Raw genomic sequence first — 8,047 nt, forward strand, 5'->3', positions numbered from 1 at the left:
GGGAAGCGACCGGGACTCACTCGGCTCTTTGCCCGCCGCACGCGCTGGTCCTGCGCGAGGAAGGAGCCCGCGCGGCAACTCCTTCGCCCTGGCGCAGCGGCGGGAGGCCGGGGGGAGGAGGAGAGCGAGGGAGGGCATCGCCGCGCTCCCCAGCGGGGGGGCCCAGTTAATTGCTCCTCATTAACTCCTGCCGCCTGACGTTTCGGGGTTTGCCTTTCCGCCGCCAGCCTGGCTAATGGGCTCAGCTTCGCGCCTGGGCTGAGAGCTCCCCGGGGGCGCCCGCTTGCAAGGATTCACGAGCGGATCTCCCGCACCGGCCAGGCTCAGGCTGAGCTGGCGTTTGTTTTCAGGCCACGTGAATCAGGGGAGAAGAAAGAAATAGGAAAGAGGCTGGGAGAAGTGAAGACAAGGCGCCGAGGCAGCGGATGCCCGAAAGCGCAGATAAAGCCCAGGAGACAGCGTGGTGATGGTGGAGAAAACAGCTCACTAACTTTTGGAAACCCGCCCGCCGCCAATCTTGGATTGTTCTGAGGGATAAAATTCAGCACCCAATTTTCTGGCCGAGCAATTTCTTCACCTCTGCAGTAGACGTTGGAATAACCCTGGTTAGATAGAACCTATTTTAGGGAAATTATGATTGACCCTAGCCTTGCCTGGCACGTTCCCATGCAGGTTGTTTAAGCAATACAAATCAAGCCAAGTAGAAAGCAGCCCCAGAGCGCCTTTCTAAAGTGCACAATACATTTTTGCACTCAGTCTTCGTAATTCACAGACTCTTACACCCTCCCCTTCAATCTCCTTTTCTGCTCCACTATCTTTCCTCCTTACCTGCCCCCCCCCCCATACTTCCTCCAAAAGAATAAACATGGTGGAATTTAGGATTCTGCCTTTGAGTAAAGGAAATCAAATAAATTTCTAGTTCTTAACATGAAATTAAAAAAAGGGAGATCATTCATACCTAGTAGTAAATTAAGTCATATGTGGCATCGCCAAACTCAAGATACTGGTCTTTTAGTGATAACTCCCACTTCCTCTTACTGCTCTTTTTTAGGATACTACACTTTTCCTGGTTATGGAGCTATCATTGACCACCTTCCAGCCTCCTTTTCATCCATCTTCTCTAATTTTGCCTCCTGACTGTGGCTCTCATCAAGAAATCTCACCATCATCCTCAGCAACTTCAATTTCCCTATGGCTATCCTGTTTGTCCCATTAGCCATCTGCCTCCTTGACCTCACTTCTTTGCCTGCGCTTCAACTTTACCTCTCCCAAAAAGTCGCTCACTTGACCTAGTCTACTCTAAACCCTCTTCCCATTTGATCTCTCCATAGCTGAGGACCCTCTCTTTGACTACCACCTATTCACCTTCAGCATAACCAACCTTCCATCAGTTCAAATTCACCCCAGCTCTGAAAATTGTTATGGAGGCTTATGTGAAGTGAATTAGTCTTAGACCAATTCCTAGCAGATAGGGCCCAGATCCACAAAGTTACTTAAATGCCTAAATCTCTGGTTTAGGCTGTACTGTGATCCACAAAACTCCCATTCGCTGCTGCCTAACCATGTAGGCACTTAAACTCACTCAACACCTAAGTTTTTACAACAGAAGTTCTATAGGCAGAAATATAGGACACCTATCTCTGGCCTAAGCCCCAGAGCAATCCATGAGCCAGGGAAGATAGATGCTCAATATTGTAATGTCTGCATTCCTTTATGGATTTGGGCCTACATGGCTACATCATACACAAAAAACATGATAGCACAAGTTAGCACCTATATTGGTAGTCTCAGCAGGAAGGTCACTTGCATGGACTCTTTCTTTGAGCTTCAAGTATTTAGTGGAGATTTGACCCCAGCCAGAAGAAATTAATCCAAAATCTGCATATTCTAAAATAAAACCTATTCATTTGCATTGTTATTAACTAGACTAATGACAGGGGTTACTGGTTTGTCATAAGGTAATGGGTTCCTGGGAGGAGAGCAGGAGATGGGTTGTGGGGGAGGAAAGACAAATACCTCTTGCTTAATGAAGGCTGTTAAAAGATTTCCAAAAACTTGTATACTATTTTGTGACATGAACTTCCATAGGCCACCATTGTAACTCTGGGTAGAAGTTTTTTTGTTGAAGGACATAGATGATTGCTATCCATTGTTTATATACATACAGGCCCACCGTCAGGGAGGGACAAAGGGGGCAACTGCCCTTGGTCCTGGAGATTTTAAGGGGGACCTACAATTTTAAAAGGGGCCTGGGCCATGGGCAATGGGGTGAAAGCTTCCCTGAGGGGAGGCTAGCTCTCCATCCCACCTCTTCCACCTGGAGTCTCCACCCACAATCCACCCCCGCTCTACCCCAGGCCTTGCCCCCACCCCGCTCTACCCCAGGCCCTGCCCCCACCCCGCTCAGCCCACTCGCCGCTGCGTCCCTCTCTGCTTGGCTCACCTCCTGTCTTCCACACTTCCCCATTCGGCCTCCCTGCAGCCACATCCCCCCCCCCCCCCGCTCAGTTGCACCGCTATCGCTTGTTGCATGTAGCCCTCTTCTCCTCCCCTGCTTGCCCCCCCACTGTTGCTCGCAGCATCCCTCCTCCATGCTCAGCCCCCCACCAGCTGTCACTCACTGCCTGAGGGAAGGGGGAAAGGATGGGTACTGAACAATGTGGGGGAGGGACATGGCAGTGAGTGGGCTGAGTGGGGGAGGAGGTGGACTGTGGGCAGGGATGTAGGCAGAAGATGCAGGGTGGGACTTTTCTGCCCTGGGGTCCAGAATTCCTGTTGGCAGGCCTGTATGCATAGTTGTTTAATCATTTATTTGATTATTGGAATTCTATATTTAACCTCATAAATTATCCAATGAGTAAGGCACAGTGGACATATTATTTCAGAATCTTCTTAGCATTTCTGGCTCATGTTAAATGCCAACACAAATCAATGCTTTCTAGGCTAAGATAAATATAAAAGATGTCTTAGTTTTTTTTTCTTATCTAATGGAAAAAATTTAAAATACAATATTATGTCACAGCCTTCAGTATTTAAAAAAAATCAGCAAAATTGAGATAATACAATTCGGGACACATCATTGAAGTGGATCAATCCTAGAAATGGAATCAATACTTACTGAAATAATTGCAAAGGGCATAGTCCTGTAGTTAATTGAATGGTTATACTCAAGGACTGGTGTATTAATGGAGAGTTTGTCTTTCCACTTAGGCAACTTTTCAGCTACTAATAGACACAGTAAGCAAGGATTATAATTAATACAATATACTCTTACCCAGAAAAATATTGTAATAACAATTGATCTCTCATTCAACTGCAAGTCAGTGAAAAAATACCATGTATGGTCAGGTTACTGAAAAAGGACCTTAACATTTTAGGGCCATATATTATGCCAGAGATATTGTTATGTAGCTATAGCGAGGTATACGCACTTGCTCATTTAAAGAATACTATCAACCGGGGAAGGGGGAGGCAGGAGATAGAGTGAAGAAATAATATAGCTGTCTGGAAGTTTTGTACCTGCTATTGTTACAACAGGTAAGATTTCTAAAACTGACTAATAAATTTGTGAATTTTTGTTTAGTCAGTTTCACTGTTACCCTTGTATATCAGTCAGGTTCTCCCTGAAGAAAATCCCCTATCAAATATTTTAAAGGATTGTTTTAAAAAGTGTTGACCTATTTAAAGAGTGCTCCATCAGGAACTGTCTTTTTATAAAAACTAGTCAGTTTAAAAAAGAAATCAAGTTGGCCATGTACCTTTAAATCACATATTTCATTAGATCTCCGGTTATTTAAGCCTATGTCTGTCCATTGTAATGCTATGGTTTTACTTCTAATCCCTTCACTTTAACCCTGATAAATGCAATTATTTGATCATACAAATACATAAGTTTAACAATAAAAATATTTTCCCCATACACCACAAATAGGCACAAGTTCGTTACTAATACATTTTTAATCAAAAAAATCATTTTAGATTAAGTAACTCAAGATAAAGTGTAGTCATGTATGAAAGCTCTTTAAATGTTATTTCTTTCAACTGGAATTTTGTTCTCCAGCTTTCAGGAAGGATGAAATTCTTTCTTATCAGTCCCTCAGAAACTCTCAAATGCCTACACCTGAAGTGCTATTAGTTCTAAATTCCAGTTAGCATGATCTAGCTAGGATGTTCAAACATGTTTCTGGTTTTTAAAAAGTTTCCATTCTTTCTCCTTCTGGATTATTAAGTGCCCTTCTGAGTTGTTTGTGTGATACCAAGCACTGCAAATCATTTGTATGAGGTTTTTGGAATCAGTCAAACAGCAAATGAAAACATTTTACGGTATCAGAAAGATAGCCCAGGTATTTTACATTATATTATAAAAGCTTCCTCTCCAACACTGAGATGAGATGAGATGAAGCAGACTATTAGACATTGTCTCGTGTAAGAGAGTGTTCCTTTTCACCCCAACCCACCAAAAACACAAAGGAGAATCAGGATGCTAATCTAATAAGTAAATTGGTTGAACTATTTTAGATACTTTATAGTGCTGGGTATGATTGTGGAATTTAGTGAATGACTGATTGGTTAGGGCTTTCATTGTGAGTCTTAGCCAATCAAGCATAGTTCATAGTATGTGAAACTAAAAAGGAGGCCATTGTGAAAATGTCATTGGAATTGTCAGTGTAAGTTTGAAAGACCAGATCAATGAATAACTTGTTAATAAAGTGATTAACATGAATGTTAAAAGCAGTAAGTAGCAATTGGTGTAAGTAGTCATTTTAGTACTGGCCTAGATTAATGCCTCAGTAATTAACAATAAGCATTGCAGTATTTACAGGTGGGGAAAAAGAACAAAGGAGAAAATGAAATCCAGAAACAACTTTCAAAGAAAACAACATAAGAATGGCCATATTTGTGAGACCAATTGTCCATCTAGTCCAGTATCCTGTCTTCCAACAGTGGCTGGTGCCAGATGCTTCAGTGGGAATGAACAGCACAGGGCAGTTTATTGAGTGATCCATTCCCTGTCATCCAGTCTCAGCTTCTGGCAGTCAGAAATTTAGGAACACCCAAAGCATGGGCTTGTGTCCCTGACCATCTAGGCTAATAGCCATTGATAGACCAATCCTCCATAAACTTATCTAATTATTTTTAACCGAGTTTTATTGGTGTCCTTACAGCATCCCCAGGCAACAAGTTCCGCAGGTTGACTGTGCATTGTGTGAAGAAGTACTTCCTTATATTGGTTTTAAACCTACTGCCTATTCATTTCATTGGGTGATCTCTTGTTCTTCTGTTATGTGAAGGATAAACAACACTCATTCATTTTCTCCACACCATTCATGACTTTATAGACCTCTATCATATCCCTCTTTAGCTGTCTCTTTTCTAATCTGAACACTCAGTCTTTTTAATCTCTCCTCATTTGGGAGTTGTTCCATAACCCTAATCATTTTTGTTACCCTTCTCTGTACTTTTTCCAATTCTAATGTATCTTTTTTGAGATAGGGAGACCAGAACTGCATTCAGTATTCAAGGTGTGGTGCAGTATGGTTTTATATAATGGCAATATATTTTCTGACTTCTTATCTATTCCTGTCCTAGTGGTTCCTAACATTGTTAGCTTTTTTGGCTGCTACTGCACTTGAGCAGATGTTTTCAGAGAACTAGCCACAATGACTCGGGTACATTCTTGGTGTAATCTTGTTTATTCACAAAAAATGTACACAAAGTCCTTGAACACCATAGAAACAAACAACAGCAGTTTCCTTGCTCAGAACTCTCCCAATGTGTCACTGCAATGAGCTCTGAGTCTAAAAAGTTGTATCTTTGCTTCCTTTCGGGGTCACACTCACAACACACACACAACCTGCAACCAATATCTTAGCCCCTTGTTTGCAAACAGGGGAACCCCTTCTGATTTAGCTCTGCTCTGGCCGTGAGCCACATGTGATGTAGTGCCCTAGGCTATAGCTATTTTTACTACATAAAGTACTGAGCCTTCTGTTGAGTCATTTACACCCACCTAAACACAAAATTCTCCACCCTATAAAAATGGTCATATTATATATATATAAAATGAGGTACATATTGCAATATTGAGTTATAACTTTTCTTTATGGCTACAGAAACAGTAAACAAAATACCCCTTTGAAGGACTACAGAATCCACGCCATTTAACAGAAAGAGGTATGCAACAGGAAGGACTGCAACACAGTGATACTATTCTATGACAGATGGGAGAGGAGAAAATGGAAGTTGTAAGAGAGCCAGCTCCTGGAAAACACTCTTCAAGTGTGTCCTCAGTCCTTTTAGGCTGCTTACCCAAAAGACAAGGTTCATGTCAGAAAACAAATCAAACAGAATACCTACATTTTGAGGCCCACCTAGTCAGGGAGTGAAGAGCTGTTTCCAGTGCTCAAAGTGGTCTGAAAAAAGTGCATGTGTGTGTATGGGTGAGGGTCTATTATCACTCCCACATCTGCCCATCCCTCTGCCCAGCAATTAATTATGTTCCCCAACCCCCAAATCAATTCTGTCCTCTTATCAGTTCTGTCCCTAGTCTCACTTCTGCTCCTCCTGGGGTTCTTCAAATCTCTCTCCCAAGCCTGGAGGCTGCAGAAGAGTCCCCTCTCCCCCTTCTCAGGCTGGTGTTGGGAGGAGATGGGGGATTCCCCTCCTGTAAGAATGGCATCAGCTGGGGGTGGGGTGTGGCAAGAGCTCTGCAGAAACCCTGATTGATCTCTCTTCCTCTGGAGAGAGGCAAGTGGGGAAAGTAGCCAATCAGAGAAGGTTTCCCCTATATGTACTAAAGTTGTGCACCCCTCAGTAACCTGACTCGTAGAAATTTTATTTCCCAGGTCTGTAATCCATTTTCACCTGGTGCACTTTAAGCACCGGTTGTTTCTCATACCCACTCACCCATTTTGCCTTCTTAAATTTGCACCTATTAATTGGATCCAGTTGCCCCAGCCTCTGCCCGCTGGGTCCTATGGCCAAAGATTAGCTGTTTCATAAAAGAAACTGGGAAATGGGGGAACTATAAGGAACATCTTTTGGGACCCAAAGGTCCTGTACTGCCCAAGACAGAAGTTGTTAATGGGAAACAGAGTTAAGTTGTGCCCAGGTAGTATGATGCAATAGACATATATAGATTTAAGATACAGATTAAATTAAATTAAATTAAATTAAACATTTAGATTTAGGATATAAATAACAGGTAGTAAAAACATGTCAACTGACTTGTAAACCAGAGCTCCTCACCACTAAGCATCCCCTAAGGTTGACCACAATCAGCTAACCTGTTTTTAAATACAACTTGTCCTATCTCAATACCAATATACTGGGTATCAAGTCATATGTAAAATTGTGTTAATGTTCAGCTAATGTGTTTTAAAACACAAACATTTTTCACGATCATTAGTCTAGATGTGTCCTCACACTATTTTAAGTAGCCTTTCAAGTCTCATATCCACTCTATCATTCCTGCCTGACTGCTCTTTTGATCTTAAATATAATAAACAGACATAAATAACAAACATGATTTGTTATTATACAAAATAAACCAACAAGATAAGTATAAACAAAAGCATAATGGGCTGGATTCTCTAGTCTTCTAAAGCAACCATATACTCTGTAAGCAGTGCAAAATAGCCTTAAATCAATAGGAAATAGCCAGAGGAGAATTTCCCGTGCTGAGAACTTTCTGCCAGAGGAAATGTTAATGCATGTGGCTCCACCGTGCCTATGCTAGCTTCCCTATCAACTTGGGGCAGCGAAAAAAAGAGTGAGCACATTGGAGAGGTGGCATATTGGAGTGGAGCTCTGTTCCTCTTCTAGGGGAATAAGGTCCCTGAGGGACCTTATAGCAGTGGGGTAAGTCAGGGTGTCTCTGTGGAGCCCTAACTTGCCTTGTGATCTTAAAAGGAGGAGCTGCAACTGGCTCCCTAGGCCCTCCTCACTCTATTTGTTCTGAAAGTGGAGAATGAAGGCCTGTGCGTCCCATAATGCTTCCTCCTTTGCATTTATCATCCCTTGTTGTCCTGTTTTATCTAAGGGCCAA

The sequence above is a fragment of the Emydura macquarii genome, unplaced genomic scaffold (genome assembly GCF_026122565.2).
Source record: "Emydura macquarii macquarii isolate MOO-44397 ecotype Brisbane River unplaced genomic scaffold, CSIRO-AGI_Emac_v2 contig_212, whole genome shotgun sequence".
Lineage (NCBI taxonomy): Eukaryota > Metazoa > Chordata > Testudines > Chelidae > Emydura > Emydura macquarii.